Here is a 14,993-nt window from a genome sequence, read left to right as displayed (position 1 = left end):
AAGACATATGTAATAGTTCAGAGCCAGACTGCCTGGATTTACCCTAGCTCCATCCCTTATTAGGGCTACAAAATTTGGAGCGAGTTATTTAACTTCCCTCTGTCTTAATTTCCTCATCTATAAAATGGGTTTAATAATAGAACATTATTATTAGAAATTTATATATTTTATAATAGAAATGTGAATAGATTCCCTAATCTTCCCCCCACCCCCTGAAGTTTTTCCTGTACTTCATGTTTTAGTAAATATTCTATACTTGTACTTTTCACCTGTTAAATGGAAATGGAAGATAGGTAATACAGTGTTTGAGCAAGTGAACTTTCACTGAATGGGGTTACATAAAAGAGCAAATTTAAAAACAAATCATATTCACCACCAAATTGTATTAAGTAATAACTATATACATAACAGTTAAGAGCTTAAACTCTAAGGTCAGAATGCGTTTCAATTTCAAGTTCTGCAATTTGTCAGGCTGTGACCTTAGGCAAATTACTTGGAAACCTCTATAAAGCTTGGTCTTCTCCTCTGTAAACTGAAGATAATAATAGTAACATACATTATAGGGTGTGATGAGGATTAAGTTTGATAATGTTGGTAAAACATTTCATACAATTCCTGACAAATAGTAAATACTGTGAGAACAGTAGTGATAATGGAAGAAGAGGAAGAGGAGGAGGAAGAGAAAGAGAAGAGGAGGAGGGGAGGAGGAGGAGGAGGGAAGGAGGAGGAGGAAGAAGAGGAGGAAGAAAAAGAGGAAGAGGAGGAAGAGGAGGAGGAGGAGGAGGGCTGTTATCATCATCCGGACTGACTGCAACATAAATAATACAGATGAGGCAGAAAGTTCTGGGTGGAGCTAACTTCTCAAAAGTTTTACTGTCTCCTTGAGAGGAAGGGGGTGTAATGTGACTCCTTGTGGTTACTAGACACCAGGACAAGCAATTGACATTCCCCTCTACCCTAAGCTCTAAATAGGAGCTGTGTATTCACAACAGACCCACAAGGATTTGGCAGCAATTTACAAGCAAGATCCCTGGATATGGGTCCAAGAAAACCTTTGCCAAATGCCTTCCAGGGATAGAGAAGGGATATGAAATTAATTCATTTACTCTTCCAAAACATATCCTCTGCTTCTAGGAAAAGCATTGGCACTATTGTTAAATCCTTTAAACACATCAACCTGGGACTCCCACCATCTCTTCTTAGCGGGGGACTGCAATAGCTTCCTACTTGCTACCTACCCGTCTTACCTTCCTCAGTCCTATCTTCCACACTGCAACAAGGATTATCTTTGAAAAAACAAAACCTCATATTTCTCTATCACCTTAAGTTCTTCAAGGGCTCCTCTCCCATCACCTTCAGGAAGTTCTAAAACTCCTCTACAGATCAAAACTCATCATGATCTGGGTCCTGAGCCCCAGATTTGGCCTCATTTCCTGTACCTTTCTCCTAGCATACCCCCTAGACTCTAGCCTCACCCCAAACCTTGAAGTTCTCTTCAAGGCGGTATATACCTTTGCACCTGCTTGTTCCTTTGCCTGTGGGAAAAACACCACATTCAAAAAGAGAACTGAAACACAGCAGAGTAACTATTCTCATTAAACACAAAGCATAATACAACATTATAATAAACATTATTACAATAGTTATGACCACAGACTGCTTTTTAATACATTATTTCTTGGATATATCGTTGCTACCTATGATCAGGTGTGAATATAAAGCGCTCATTTTTATCGTTCACTGGTCATTGCAAGGAAGAACTATCAGTAAACCAGCAAATTGCCTCTGATTAACAATTTTTTAAAAATAATAGTTGTATTTTAATTTTTATGCATTTTGAGTCACATTAGAAGAAAATATTGACCAAGCTGGAATCTTACCTCTGGAATAAAAGAACAAAGTATGAACAAACTAGTAAAATATTAAATATCAACTAGTAAAACATTAAATATATTTTATTTTGCTTTATTTTTTGTTTTTTCTCTTCCAGAATTTTTAAAATATGTTTAGATGTTGATTGGCCTTTATTGTATTCATTTATTTATATGTGGGGCTGAGAATCAAACCTAGTGCCTCACACATGCTAGGCAAGCGCTCTGCCACTGAGTTACAACCCCAGTCCCCAACTTGAATATTTTAGTTGATTTACTGCTAATCAATATTTTTAATCAAAGCAAACCTCTTAGTTAAAAGACTGGCCTTTAAAATAAAAGTAAAAGTAATGTTATACTAAATCCATTGAATGTCTTTCCTTTCTATCAAATTTTTAGCCTTGTTTTATTAACTATTTGGCTTTAAAACTAGATGAAAATTCTGACATTAAAAAAACAATAGAGTATACAATTTTTAATTACTAACTACATTCAAAAACAGCTTCAAACTTCAACAATTTTCCTTCTTGTTACTTTAATACTGATTCATTGCCCCTGTAAAACCACAATTGATCAGTAGGCAAGGGTTAAAATTCGCAAAATAAATAAATAAATAAAAACAAAATTGGGTTTCTTCACCTCTACAATGGCCTTGTTATTGTGATTACTGAATTTCTAGATACTACAGTAAAAACAACAGATGCTGAAAAGGACTTTTTTTTTTTTTAAATACATGTAGAAATGTCATGATCCACAGTCCTACCAGCTGCTCAGGAATCCAGGACTACAACAGGCACTCAGAGTCTGGCTCCAGTGTAAACTCCCTCTCCTCTTACCTGACCCTCTGGGGATTCTCAGAGGCTCCTGATAAGCAGATCTAAATGTAAGACAATAATATCCCAGGGAGGTTCTGGCACTGAGCCCCAGAAATCCTTAAAGCAAACAAGCAACGTCTAAAAAGAAGAAAACCAGAGCACTTGTCTGCAATTCTCTCCCCTAACTCTCAAAACGGCTAGCCAGGAGGGAGTTATAAAATTCCTTCCAAGGTACAGTATGTTTAGATAGAGAAGGTCTGCTGTGGATAATGTCATTCCCTGACACCTGGGACGTTTTGGAAGATTCCTCAGAAATGACCTTGGGGCCAGATCAAACTACATGGGCCAGTGAGTTCTTTCTATTTATGGAAGCCTCAATAACTAGGAACCTCCTGTAGAGACCATCAAGTAAAGAACAAAGTTAACTCACTATAGAGATAACTTGAAGATATGACAAAATCCCTTTAAAAAAATCCAGAACGTGGAGAACTGTAGAACAAATGACCAGTTCATTCAATAAATAAATTGTACACAAAAAATTTAAATTTAGGAAGGGGAACTTATAAATTAAAGGTTACTTAAGAAACCTTTAAACTTAAGAGAAATGCAAATCAAAACCACCCTAAAATTCCATCTCACCCCAATTAGAATGGCGATTATCAAGAATACGAGCAACAACAGGTGTTGGCGAGGATGTGGGGAGAAAGGTACACTCATACATTGCTGGTGGGGCTGCAAACTAGTGCAGCCACTCTGGAAAGCAGTGTGGAGATTCCTTAGAAAACTTGGAATAGACCCTCCATTTGACCCAGCTATCCCACTCCTTGGCCTATACCCAAAGGACTTAAAATCAGCATACTACAGAGATACAGCCACATCAATGTTCATAGCTGCTCAATTCACAATAGCTAGACTGTGGAACCAACCTAGATGCCCTTCAATTGATGAGTGGATAAAGAAACTGTGGTATATATACAATGGAATATTACTCAGCCATAAAGAATGATAAAATTATGGCATTTGCAGGCAAATGGATGAAATTGGAGAATATCATGCTAAGTGAGATAAGCCAATCTCAAAAAGCCAAAGGACAAATGATATCGTTAATAAGTGGAGAATGACACATAATGGGGGGGAGGGAAGGGTTAGTGTTAGGGTTAGAGTTAGGGTTAGGGAGGGGGGCAAGTATGGAGGAAGGAAGTACTGTATAGAGGGTAAAGAGGGGTGGGAGGGGTGGGGGGAAGGGAAAAAATAACAATGAATCAAACAACATTACTCTATGTAAATTAAAAAAAAAAAAAAAGAAACACATTAACTAAATGCAACACATGTACCTTTCTTGGAATCTTATTTTTAAAAAATGAGTTGTTCAAAAAATGAGACAAATAGGAAACTTTGAACATTAATTAGAATATTGATTATATTAAAGAACTACTACTATTTTTAGGTAACAATTATGGTGTTGTCCTATATAAATAAAAAAAAATCCCCTTTTTTTATTTTTATTTTTTTTTTTGGTACCAGTAATTGAACCCAGGAGTACTTAACCACTGAGCCACATCCCAGCCCTTTATCATATTTCATTTAGAGAAAGGGTCTTGCTGAGTTGCTCAGTACCTCGCTAAGTTGCTGAGGCTAGCTCTGAACTTGTGATCCTCCTGCCTTAGTCTCCAGAGTCGTTGGGATTACAGTTGAGTGCCACCATGTCCAGCCCATTTTTTTTTTTTTTTTTTAATGTCAAAACCAACAACAGCTCTATAAAATGGCAAAAGGAGATGGAATAGGAAAACCAACTCACTATACAGTATTTTTTTTTTTTTTTTCTAATACTGGGGATTGAACCCAGGGGTGCTCTACCTCTGAATTACATACCCAGCCCTTTTTACTTTTTATTTTGAGACAGTCTCACTAAGTTGCTGAGGCTGACCTTGAACTTTCAATCCTCCTGTCTTGGCTTCCCAAGTTGCTGGGATTACAAGTATGGGCCACATGCTTTATAGATCTTGAGTGGTAGATGTGTGAATGTTGGTTGGATTATTCTACGTTCAGTTTTGTGAATCTGAAATACTTCATTATGAAATCCTCCCATCCATTCACAATTGATATGCTGATGAGCCAATCTAGCACATGTGAGAAAGGACTAATCTCAGTAACTGCCAGGCTGCACACATCTGTCACTCACAGTCCTCAGGCACTGGTCCACACTGGGCCCACCATAGGTAAAAGCAGGGACCCTGGAGGTAAACAGACATGAGTCTGAACAGCAGTCTTATCACTGAACAGCAGTATAACTTCAGGGTATGGTTCTTACTGAACTGTACCTGAGCGTCCCCATGTGTAAAATACAATTTGAGATCTTGCTTCAGGATCAAGTGACTAGGTATACAAACCATACCATTCATCCCGACAACTCCAAACCAGATCCAGAATACTTATTGTTCAGAAATGAGAGAAAAGGCAAAAAAGTGTCCACATTGCTGGGAATGAGAGGAAAGAATATGCTAGAAAGGGGAGGATGTGGGCTGTGAGGTTGGGGAGTGAAGCACAACTCGGCAAATCCATTGCAACTTTTTCTGCTGATGGGGCAGGCTCATTTATCCTAAGAGAATCACCATGTGGAAACAATGCCGAGTGTGTGCTGGGTCCAGAACCCGTGGCTGGAGGTCAGCAGTCAGCATTGACTATTCTCTGGAGGGCCCTACTCCACAACTCAGCAACACAGACCCTCACTCTCTGCTTTCCGGAAAGTGCAGGCTCCCAAGCAAGGGCTGCTGCCCATGTAGCCGAGTCTGTGCTTGGTGTGCTTAAGAGGTCAAGGAGGAAATGGGGACTCCATGGAAGGGAGGCCAAGAGAACTTTCTTTCCTCGCCTCTCTTGAGTTTCTGGGTTCTGGATCCCAAGCTGCCTTTTGACTGACTAATGCATTTTATGGATTCATGGATGAGGGCTACAAGCCAGCCACTGTTGGAGGTGCCTGGGATATGAACACAAATACAACAGATTCTTGCCCTTGAGGAACTTTCTCCTCGAGGAACAGGGAAGGCTTTTTAGAGAGTGGCAAGCGTTAGGGCAAAACAAACCCAAATAAAACAGTGCAGGGTAAAGGGTCGGGGGAGGAGGGAGGGCAGCTGGATGGAGGTTGAACCTGCCTGCTGACAGGAATGTCAACTTATGGCCACTTGTCCTCACCACACACCACAGCAGCAAAGATGATTAGGGAAACAAGATGATTGTGTTGGGGTTTATTTCATATTTAAAAGAAAGATCAATTACTATTTTCCAAAAGATGGAAGTAAGTGTGATCTAAAGAGAGAAGGTGAAACCAGACTGAGCGGAAGCAAAGGGACATCAAACAAATCTCTCCCGCTCTGCCTGCCCCACCAGGCTGGCCTTTGGTTTGCAGGGACTCGGACTATCCTGCTCCATATTGTGATAATGGTGCTGGGCTGTGTGCACAGTCGCTTCCTCAGGCGAGGCCTGTTGCAAGTTATCTGCAAGCTAGCTGATTAGTTATAAGCTAATCGTATCTTTCTAACCATCCCCCACCCCAATGACCAATCAAAGCAAGATGAACAAAAGTTGACAGCCTAACTCCCAAAAAAAGGTGATACAAAATTGCAGAGTGCGATTTTAAATGCACTCCCCTTCTCCATGAACGTACCCTTCCCCCCACATCCCAAAAAAGACCAGAGAGAAATAAGATTGTTACAGGGTTTGGTCCCAAAGGAAGGATTACAGAATTGTTTTCTATGTTTTGTGAACTTTCTACAATGAAGATGTAGAATTTTTATAATTAGGAAAAAACAATGGTAAAAAGAGGGTGGGGGAGCACGCATGCGCCATGGGAGTCAGTTGCCCAACACCCTCACAGTGACTGTCGTTGAAGACCTTCCTATGGCTCTTGCTGCTGAACTACCTCACTATTTCTTGAGATATATTTAGGTAAGATTTACACCTGGACAGAGACTGATCCAGAGTAACAAAACTGTAATTTCACATATCTTATATTTATATTCGTGCTGACAACTACAGTTAAGCTGCTGCACATGGATCACCCCCCTGCTCTTCACACCAGCTATTTAAATTCTGACTCTTCGCAGCAGGAGGAAAAGCTGACCTGATCGTGAAATAAGCTTATATTAGAAATCTTGGAATGTTTATCATAAATTGATATATGTAGGGTGCAGAAATATTGAGGACTCTTATTTATCTTCTGTTTGAAACCACCTCAGTGTAGGCTTAGGACTTTGGCTTAGAACCTGACTAGTACCATCTTGTTTCCTGGAGGGCAAATTCCAAAAAAGTTTTCAATAAGGCTTAATAATCATTTATGATGTAAGCTCTAAGTAAGCTAGGAATAGAGGGGAATACCTTAACTTGGTAAAAAGGTTACACACAAAACCCTAACAAACAAACAAAGATGTTTAGACTTCTCTTAAATTTGAGAGTATGATAAAGATGCCCCCTAGCAATTGTTTTGTCCTACAAGTCCTGGTTAATGCTATAAGGAAAGAAAAAGAATTAAGAGGCTTAAGCATGGGGAAGAAGCAATAAACTACCAGTTTCCAAAGGCTATAATTAACCACCTGGGGGTGGAGGGGGGAAACAATCAACAGACAATTTGAATAAGACAGTGAAGCCAAGCTGCAGGATACAAGATCAGCTGAGAAGAATCAATACTGTATCTCTTAAACTACTAATAACCATCTTGAAAATAAAATTTAAAAGAAACATAATTCACAACAGTAGCAAAACTATGAGGTATTCAGATTAATTTAACCAAGAATGCCCTGTTAGACTTTCCTGGGGGAAAACTTTAAAGTTAGTAACAGGTTTTAAAATGAGCTGATGAAGTATTAAGAGATAAAATTTGGTGATGTCTACAACTAACTCAAAGGGGTCAATGGGAAAAATGTGCATAGAAATATAGAGAGGAAGTAATGAAGCAAATATGGCAAAAGCCTAACATTTGGTGATTCTGGGTAAGGAATACACAGGACTTCTTTGTACTACTCTTAGAACTTCTCTGTTAGTTTTAAATTATTTCCAAGTTTTAAGAAATGCTTAAAAAAAAAAAAAAAAAAGCCAAAATAAATGGAAAGGCATGTTACATGCTCTTGGATGGAATATGTTACCATAAAAACAATGTCAAGCTTCCCCCAAATAATTTACAAATTTAACAGAATCCCAATAAAATTACCTAAAAATATAAATTTTGAATAACTTGATAAACTCACTATAAATTTATATGAAAAAATAAAATTTGGTCCAGGAAGAGCTAAGTAAACTTTAAAATGAATGACTTGTAGTGCCAGTTATTACAACATAACCATGAAGTCACTGTAATAAAATTAGAGCAGTAAAAAATGGAGCAAGAGCTACAGACTAATGGAACCAAACAGAGGCTAAAACAGAGCAGTGGATCCATGAAAATCACTTGAGAGAAAAGGGGTACCACATTCAGTGAATGAAAGCATGGATTTTTTTTTTTTTTTTTTTTTTTTTTTTTTTGAGATTCTGTTGGAACAACTGGCTCAATTAATGGGAGGGGGAAAAACTGGATCAGTATCTAACACTTTATGCCAATGTGGGCTTTAGACACAATAAAATCATAGGCATAAGATCGAGAAGGGTTTCTTAAAACTTCAAAAGCATAAATCATAAGTCAAAGAATTCAGTTGATTACACCAAAATTAACATTTTTTTCCCTTAAACTGGGTGTGGTGGCATATGCCTGTAATCCCAGCCACTCTAGAGGCTGAGGCAGGAAGGATTGAAAATTCAAGACCAGCCTGGACAGATTAGCAGACCCTGTTTTTAAAAAAGAAGGAAAAGAAAGAGAGGGAGGGAGAGAGGGAGGGAGAGAGGGAGGGAAGGAGGGAGGAAAGAAATAGCTCAGTGGCAGAGCACTTGTCTAGCATGTGTGAGTCCCTGGGTTCAACTGCCAGCTCCCCACAAAAGAAAAAGAAAAAAGGACATTTTCTTGATTAAGGGATGGCAAACACCCAAATGAGAAGATATCTACAAGTCTAAACATGCCAAGGAGTAAACATCTACATTATAAAATCACTTTTGCAAATAAATGGCAACAACAAAACGGATATCAGCTTGGATACAAAATGGCAAAGGTATGAACAAGAAATATGCAGAAGCAGCTGTGATGTTAAGAGATGTTCAAAATTGTCAGTAATCAAAGAAAAACTAAAATGACAAGATATCACTTTGTACTTATGAGATTAGAAAAAATGGAGAGTCAGACAAAGTCAAGTGTTGGTGGGACATGAGGACATAAGAACCTCGCATGCTTCTAGAGGAAGGGACCAAGACTGGTGCAGCCATTTTAGAGAAGAATCTGGCACCATTTAGTCAAATTCAGTCTATGCAAACCTAAAATTCAGCAGTAATCTTCTGAACATATGCCCCACAGAAATATTATGCAGCTGTATAAGAGGACATGTGTGAAGATGTTCTTTGCAGCAATATACATGGTGCTAGGGAGCAGGGTCAACCCAAGTATCCACCCACTGCTCCGAGGACAGGTAAGAACAACTGTGGTAGGTACACAACAGCAGGGAGTGTGATGCAGCATTCAGAGGCAAAGACTCAGATGCACACATAGCAATGGGCATGAATCCTAAATATAGTACTTAGGGAAAAAGAAACAAAATGCACTAAAGCATTATAAATTAAAATACACACATATAAAGCAAACACTTCCACTTTGCAAGATCCTATAGACAAAAAGATACCTATGAAATGCATTAGGATGAGCACCTAGGAGGCCTGAGGTGAGTGGAAATGGGGCAGAGGAATTTAAAAACAAGAAATCTTTTAGACTTTGTGTGTTATAAAAGAAGACTTCAAATGACCTATGATAAACACAAAATTAGAATTGTTTCCTTCCCAAAAGTTCCCAATTTTTCTAATAACAAAAGCTACTCTGGTTGCCAACTCTGTTGATGAGTAACAGCTTTTCATCCTTTTTCAGGCAGGAAGGGAAATTCAGGGATCAGCAGAGTATGAAAGGGATGAGCAGAGAATATTGACAGACCAGTGTTTTTGTCTCACGCCCTGACAACTGGACTGAAAAGGATCTGATACCACTTGATTTGTGGTGATTCAGTTCAAGATGGGCTGGTGTCAAGTTTTGGGGTCATTTGAAGCTATCTGCTTTTAGAACCTCTCCCTACACAATCCTCTTGCCTCCCTGTAGAAATATTCCACAGAAGCTGGAATCTCAAAATCTTGAACTAGGAGGGCTGGGGACATGGCTCAGTGGTAGAGCACTTTCCTGACACGCAGGAGGCCCTGGGTTCAACCCAACACTATAAACAAAACAAAACAAAACAAAACAAAAAAATCTTTAGCTACAGGGACCCAATTATGCTACAGATGAGGAAACAAAGGCCTAGAGAATAATTCTGGTTTATGATCACATAGCTCCCATCACTGAGCTACACCTCCAGCCCTCAACCCTTTCGAACATACTTCACCATCAGATTCTCTGTTCAAACACCTGTAAAGGCTTCTCCTTCACTCAGACCCAAGGTCAAAACCTGTAAATGGCCTACACCGATGCCCCTCCCCACTCTCACACTCTCTCATCTGATGTCACTCTCTCCTCATCCACATTCACCCTGCCTGGCCACCATGAATGATCTTGACTTGCTGTCCCTCAAGTGTGCCAAACATGCTACTGCATCAGACCCGGGAACTTGCTTGTCCTCTGCCTCCTGCTCACATTCTCAGTTCCTTTAGGTCTCAGATCAAAAGTCATCTCAGAGGAGGACACAGTTGTGCAGGCCTATAATGCCGGCTACTCAGCAGGCACAGGCAGAAGGATGGCAAGTTTGAGGCCAGCTTCAGCAGCTTAGAGAGTCATCACCTCAAAATAAAAATAAAAAGGGCTGGGGATGTAGCTAGAGGTAGAGCTCCACCCACCCCCCCTTACCCTCCACCCTTCCTTTCAATCCCCAGTACCCCAAAATTTTTTTAAAAATTAAATTTAAAAAAAATAAAGGAAAAGTCATCTCAGTATAGGGCTTCTCTGACCACTCTATATAAAATAACCCCCCCACACCCTTTCCTTACTTATGCTTTGAAATTTTCCATAGCACTCTGATCAAATGACCTATCCATTCACATATTTATTTACTGTTGGTCTCCATCATACTAAAATGTCTATTCCACCAGAGGTGTGTCTGTTTTGCTCACAGTTGCATCCCCAGCACTTTTGACAGTGCCCAGGTCATACAGGTACTCAAAGAATAGTTGTTGAATAAACGAATGAGTCAGAACCCATGTACCCCTCAGACTTCAGAGTCCTGCACGCCCCATTTGCCTTACTGTGCTATCACATCTTTCAGTCAGAAAACCAACAAATCCGAAAGCGAAGCAACACACTTTATGTCTATTTTACCTCCCACTGCTACTCTTTTTAGCATCAAGGATAAAGTACCTAGCCAAAAGTTAATGCCTTGGTGTGTTTAGCAGCTCTTTCATTATAGAGCTGCTCTGTGATCTGGATTTAGGGCTGCTGCTTCAGACCTCTCTGCCTTTCCAGGCAAGAGACTATCTCATAATTAACTCCTGACCAACAAGACTATTTTATCCAACCTTGAAAATTAGTTTATTCGGACATTTTGCCAGGCAGAATGTAATAAACTATCTCATATTAACTGAATTAACGTTGTGAAATTTTTCAGTATTCTGAATGAATTTTAAAGATGTTTTAGCAGAAAACCTAGCACGCATGAGAATTTCATTGGCAATATCTTGTTATAATGTATGTTATAGGTAGTACATTAACTGACTTCAAAAATGGTAGAATAATACATCTAGAAAATAAGTCAAGTCTAGCCAGGTGCAGTGGCACACACCTGTAATCCCAGTGGATTGGGAGGCTGAGGCAGGAGGATTTTGAGTTCAAAGTCAGCCTCAGCAAAAAGCAAGTTGCTAGACCCTGACTCTGAATAAAATACAAAATAGGGCTGGGGGTGTGGCTCAGTGGTGGAGTGCCCCTGAGTTCAACCCCCAGAACCGCCCCCCACAACAAAAAGAAAAGAAGTCAAGTCTTATACCTAGTAATGTGTACACAAACCTCTATTTGCATTCTAGTTTTTATCATTGAAAAAAATCCCCCAAATTTACACTAAAGTATCTGTAGTTTGAAGTACTGCTTTTCATTTATTTTAGCCCAACACAGATAAAACTGACTTGGAAGGTTGAGAATAATGATGAACTTGAGGCTGGGTACAGTGGAGCACGCCCATAGTGTCAGTGATTTCAGAGGCTGAGGCAGGAAGATCACAAGTTCAAGGCAAGCCTCAGCAATTTAGTGAGAGGCCCGAAGTACCTTAATAAGGCTCTGTCTCAAAATAAAAAATAAGAAGGCTGAGGATGTAGCTCAGTGGTAAAGTGCCCCTGAGTTAAATCTTCAGTATCAAAAAAAAAAAAAAAAAAAAAAAAGAACCTGAAGCTTCACTATGTATGGTGCAGGAGGTGTTTCCTTCTGAGACAGAAGCAACAAGTTGCCTGACTCTGGAAGCTTCCTATAAGATAGTCTTCAAGCATAGAGTAGATTAAAAAAAAAAATCAACCTGGTCCACTTAACCCTTTCTCAGAAGCAGAGCCTCATGGAATGTCACTATGTTGTAAGAATGAACACGTACCCTTAGGTCTTAAATGGTGATTCCAGAACCACGTTTCATCTTGCTCTCTTAGAAAAATAATGTAAGTTCAATTAGAGCTTTTTAAGGAGGCTCTGCATTGCCATGTGGATGGACTAGGAATGTGAAGAGGGTCTCTCCAGGTAAGAGGGGCACTTGGAGAACAATGGAGACAGAAAAAAGATGGAGATGGGCCCTGCTTTGTGGCTGCAAGACAAATAACTCACACATATTTGAACAGAGTCTACAGAGATTATTACATCTCAGTCAAAAAACACAATATGAATGTTGTAGAAGAGCCATCTTATCACATTTTCTGAGTCAGAATGTTCTCAGTTTATTGCAAAAGTTATCTGTTACACTGCATAGGACCCATTCTCAGGCCTGATTTAGCACTTCTGAACAATATGCCAAGCATTCCATCAGTCTCCAAATTAAGTGAATTTCACACTGAAGTATTGGTAATCTGAAAATCACTTTTCACTTACTTTAGCCCAACACTGATAGAATAATAATGAATTTGAAGATCTACTATGCACCATGCAGAGTTTTTAAACTTTTTCTTAAAACTTTATTTTTTGTTGCAATGAGTGACATGTGTTACAAATTAGCATGTAAAATCAGAGAACCTTAAAGACAGAGAGGAGGCTTAGAGATGCCTTAATTCAACATTTTAGAGAAACAATGGGTGCTGATGTATAAACTAAGTTGCTCATTACATTGAATCTACTCAGACTGTAAGAGTAAAGCAATACAGCACTGACTTTGAGAAATCACACCTGTATGCTGTCAGTACTGCAGGCTTGCAAAATATACTACAGATTAATCAGTTCTACTCACCCACTGTAACTTAGTTATGTCAATGATGGAACTGAACTATGCTCAAACCCTAAATATTAAGAGTCCCCATTAACATGCCACACATCATCACAGAATCGCTAATTATGAAAAGAAAGTGTTTTCAACACATGTTCAGATTACTGTAAAAGAACTACTATAAAACAGAACGAAAGGCAAATTAGAAATATTTCAGAATAACATGAGTGCCAAAAATATTTGCCTTTCATTACAGTATAATTGAGACAGTAAAGGATAATGAGATTGTAGTTAAAGTTGGTTTTGGCTATGGTTTTGTATTTAAAATTTAACTGTGTACATCAAGCATTCTTCACAGTTCCTAATTTGCACCAGACTCTGGCTGTTTGGTAACTCCAATTTTCCTTTATTCAAGTGACAGCACCTCCGACACATGGATGCTTGGCGGACATCAGTACCTACAAGTGTCCATGGGTACTTGCAAAACTCCACCATGTAACCAAAGCTGCATCTCCAGCTAAACAGGCCTTAATCTTGCTTGGGAAACCATCCATCCTTTCTCCCTGACACAGAATCACGGACTCCTATACCCACTGGCAGTGTGGCTTTGCGCATTTGTAAAAGCAAGGGGCTGGGCTAACGCTGAACTCTTTTTCCAGCTCTCCGATTCCGCCCCAGTGCCGAGTGGCAGGGCGGTGCAATGCAAAGAGCCCCGGGCTTGACAACACTTGAAAAGTCCACGTCCGCGCCCTCTGACTGTCTCTCCAGCCCCGGGGACTCGCGGCGGCCTGGCGGTGCGCTACAGGAGCGCGAGCTGGCCCGTTGCGCCCACCGCCCTGGCGGGCTCCGAACGCCGAGCGCAGCGTCTCCCGGGGAAGGGGCGGCGCAGGCCCGGCCGCGCAGCGCGTCCCGCGGAGCTGGGGCCCCCTCTGCCCGCGGCCCCGGACAGCGGCCCCGGCCCCTCGCCCGACCCTGCCAGACCCCGGCCCGGCCCGGCCCTGACCTGCTGTCCGCCGCCCGGAGGTCCCTCGGCGCGGTGGCAGTTGCGGCCGCCCGTCCCGGGCCCGCTGTCACCTCCGGCCCTGGCAGCGGTGGGCGGACCGATCCCGTGTGACTCAGCGCGCCGCCCCGCCTCCCGCCTCCCGCCTCCCGCCTCCTGCCCGAGCTTCCGCCTCGGCCGGCGCCCGCTCGGCCCGGGGTCGCCACGCTCCGCTCCCCGCGCGCCCACCTCCCAGGCACCCACCCCGCGCTCGCGCCCCCTGGCGGCCGGCCCGACCCAGCTGCCCCGGGACATCAGAGAGGCGGTGCTCCGAGCGCCTCTACCTGAGAAACTGAGGCACAGGGACGCTGGTCCTCCGCTACATGCTGGGCATTCAGTCCTCGGTGTTCCCTCGCCCCTCACCCCACCAGTCAACTAGAGAAAAGACAGAGTCCCTTCAGAGAAGCCCAATTCCATTCCTGTTTGTTTGCTGTCCTCTGCTCTCCTCAGGCAGTTTTCTTTACCTTGTCACACAGTACTAGCTGGTGTTCACTTCTGTCCATTCCATTCCCTCCCCGTCGCCCCCCCCCCCCCCACCACCACCACCAAGGAAAGTCTCTCAGCACAGCTTTAAGAATTTAAGAGGAAGGATCAACCACATACAAGAACTATGCAGGGATGAGAGAATCCCCACCCCCCAAATATCTCTGGAATCCCCTAAAAGATTCCTTCTTTGTGCATAAAAGATCACAAAGTCACTTTGCTTGGTCATATTGTTTGGATTGATGTGTTGTAAGTTTCTGGGATCTAAGAGATTCTAAAGAATGTAGTGGGTGTATCACCA

The 14,993-nt window shown here is 41.4% G+C and overlaps 1 protein-coding gene across 2 annotated transcripts in view; it reads right to left on the bottom strand.

The window, feature by feature from the left end:
• DNMBP (dynamin binding protein) overlaps window positions 1–14,307 on the bottom strand; it is a 94,585-nt gene extending 80,278 nt beyond the window's left edge. For both annotated transcript variants that reach the window (XM_079138092.1, XM_079138095.1), the window contains exon 1: window positions 14,174–14,307. The gene's annotated coding sequence lies outside the window, so the exon portion shown is untranslated. The remainder of the gene's footprint in view (window positions 1–14,173) is intronic.
• Between the last annotated feature and the right edge of the window lie 686 nt (window positions 14,308–14,993).

Source organism: Sciurus vulgaris, assembly GCF_902686455.1.
Source record: "Sciurus vulgaris genome assembly, chromosome: 4".
NCBI lineage: Eukaryota > Metazoa > Chordata > Mammalia > Rodentia > Sciuridae > Sciurus > Sciurus vulgaris.
This window is presented reverse-complemented; position numbering and strand designations above follow the sequence as displayed.